Genomic DNA, 2,740 nt, shown 5'->3' with positions numbered 1-2,740 from the left:
AAGTGTAAGTCATAAAACTCATTATATTTTATAATTTCATACTAAGATCACTTGTGGTTTATGTTGAATGTTGATATTATAATGGTGTGGTACCCTTACAACAACAGTCCAAAACTTTATCAACATACACCTAGGCCTAAAATATCAAAAATACCCTTTTCATGCAGCACATCAATCTCAATTCTAGATTTGAAGAAAAAGAAAATCCAAGAAAAACAATTTATTCTGCTCAAGAATGGGATATTAATAACAGGAATGATTTCCATTCAAAGTGGATAATATTAGATTACAACATAAAGATTTACTAAAAGATTTCATATCCATCTAAGGGAGGGAATTGGTGTAGATATAATCTTCATTCTCAAACAGCTTCTCTTCTGTCCTACCATTTCTCTCCTCTTTGCACTCCACTCCCACTTTCTTCTTACATTCTTCTATTCCCTGCATTAATATATAATCTCCAAATCATCAACAAAATAAACCCAAAAAGAAAAAAAGAAAAAGAACATATAATTATTTTATTAAAAAAACAAAAATAAATAGACTCTTATAACAAGCTCTTCCTCATCAATCAAACAAACAACATCACCAACTCACCATATTTACAGAACCCACCACTAATTCATTATTGTCTGCTCTTCCTTCAAGAACAAAGACCAAACATAGCAACAATAAGAGAAATACTAAGAGTGAGTAATTTTTGAACCTCATTGCCTCTTCAAGAACAAAGGGACTAAGGGAGTGAGATTTATACAAAAGTTTGTGTGTGTGTGTGAGAGAGAGAGGGAGAGAGAGAGAGAGAGAGCCGACAAGAGATTTGAAGGATTTAAACTAACCTTATCTATCTCTAACATCCCAAGGGTTGGTCTGGTGTCATCTTATTAAGAACATTAAGTACCTTTGACCTGCCTCCTGATTCTGGTGCAATAAGCTCAAGCTTCGAGACCATGGGTTGGCTACTTTTGTTTGTTTTCACTCTCTCTCTCTCTCTCTCTCTTTCAATTGTATATTACAGATTGACCTAGTTTTTGTGATAGAGACTAATGTAAAATGACTTAAATGTCCTTATCTTTAATTTCTATCGTAAACCCCCTTGTCCCCCACACAAAACCAACTAGTCATCTTCAAGCATTCTTCGAGAATTAAAAAGATCAAGTTTTGATTTGTTTATTTGGAATCTAGGTTATTTTCTTCTACTAATTTCATATTGATTCAAGTGAGATCTAACTTTCTATTCACTCCTGGCACTTGAGCAATCTAAGAGGGATTTGCTAATCACAAGGTTAAACTATTTGTAATTTGTGTTCAACCTCCTCTTCAATGTTTCATAGAAAATTCTTGATTTTCCATCAAAAATCATCCTTCTCCAAAAATCCTATTGTTTTCTCAAGGCTTGAGGGTTGAAGGTTATAAAATAGGTTGAAGATGCTTGATTTGAGAGAGAAAATCAAGAATTTTAGCTAGATGTCGAAGTCAAGGATATTTAAGTCATTTTATTGTAGCCTCTATAACAAAAAAAAAAAAAAAAAAAAGTCAAATAGATATATCAATGTACCTTTTGTCGATGATTTGACTGTGAAATTAAATTTTGATTTTATTAAAATTGGATTTCTTAATTTTATTATGAATAAGAATAATGATGAATGCACATGGTCTTGACATACGGTTGGGTACACAGCTGATGTGGCAAGAGCACAAAATTGCACATCTTTTTCTTGTGTATCCCGATGAAGACAATCTATGGTTTTGTGCCCTTACCACATCAGCCACGTACCCAATCACTTGCATTCATCATGACTCTATGAATAAAATCAAATTTTCACCAATATGACCAAAGATCAACCTAATATTACTAATTTCCCAGGGGTATTACTAAATATCCATAAATCAAAAGGTTATCCGTTATAAGTTGTCAATGGATCCATCAGACACAAAATCTGATTTATTTCGATCCAATAACTTTGGGTTTTGACCAATGATATCGATTTTGATAAGGTTCCAATCCGATATGAAACAGATTTGGATATGTCATATCCCAATCCAATATGGATCTCATTGGATAAAATGTCACAAGTATTACAAATTAAAGTATTTTTTAATATACAAAGTTTATTTAGATTTCGTATATCAAATCGATTTTGATTCAATCCGATTGTTATTTGATCAAAATTGGATCATAATATTGAGATCCGATAAAAACCCCACCTGATAAGAGTTTGATCCAAATCCAAATCCATCCTTATTGGATTGATACCACTGACATCCCTATTATCACACCAACTTTTTCTTATTACACACCAATTTTTTTCTTAATATGTCACAAACAAATTTGGTGTGGCGTAGAAGCTCTCTTTAACAAGTGAGAAGTTGAAAATTGTGAAAGACAGCTGGATTAAGAGCATTATTGAGTATTTTAAACATAAAGCTCATTACACTTAAATAATACAATATAAAATTATTATGACACTGGTCAAACAATCAAATCCACATGATGTACTAATGGACCATTTTTATTTATTTAATTATGTTGAATGGATGGCTAAGGTCTGATCAAAAGTCTTGATGGGCTGACCAATGTGTTTCAAATGTTACATTTCTTTTGATTGATTGCACTTCAGTTTGATTCAGATTGGATTGGGATTAGTTTTTTAACCAACACATATGGTCTAGATCTGATTTAATAACTTATTGTATTTCGGGGGTGGGGTTTAAAACTCGGTATTTTAGATAGGACTATCAT

The 2,740-nt window shown here is 32.2% G+C and overlaps 1 long non-coding RNA gene across 1 annotated transcript; it reads right to left on the bottom strand.

Annotated features, from left to right (window-relative positions):
* Positions 1-205: 205 nt before the first annotated feature.
* LOC147409660 (uncharacterized) lies at positions 206-826 on the bottom strand. The gene is made up of 2 exons (XR_015183102.1): positions 598-826; positions 206-441 (listed from the first exon to the last, which is right to left on the bottom strand). It is a non-coding gene; the product is annotated as an uncharacterized LOC147409660 (long non-coding RNA).
* Positions 827-2,740: the final 1,914 nt, after the last annotated feature.

Source organism: Akebia trifoliata, chromosome 2, assembly GCF_017979445.1.
Source record: "Akebia trifoliata isolate Shusen 1 chromosome 2, ASM1797944v1, whole genome shotgun sequence".
In the NCBI taxonomy this organism is placed as follows: Eukaryota; Viridiplantae; Streptophyta; class Magnoliopsida; order Ranunculales; family Lardizabalaceae; genus Akebia; species Akebia trifoliata.
Note: the sequence above shows the minus strand (reverse complement) of the source record. Positions and strands in the feature narration are given on the sequence as shown.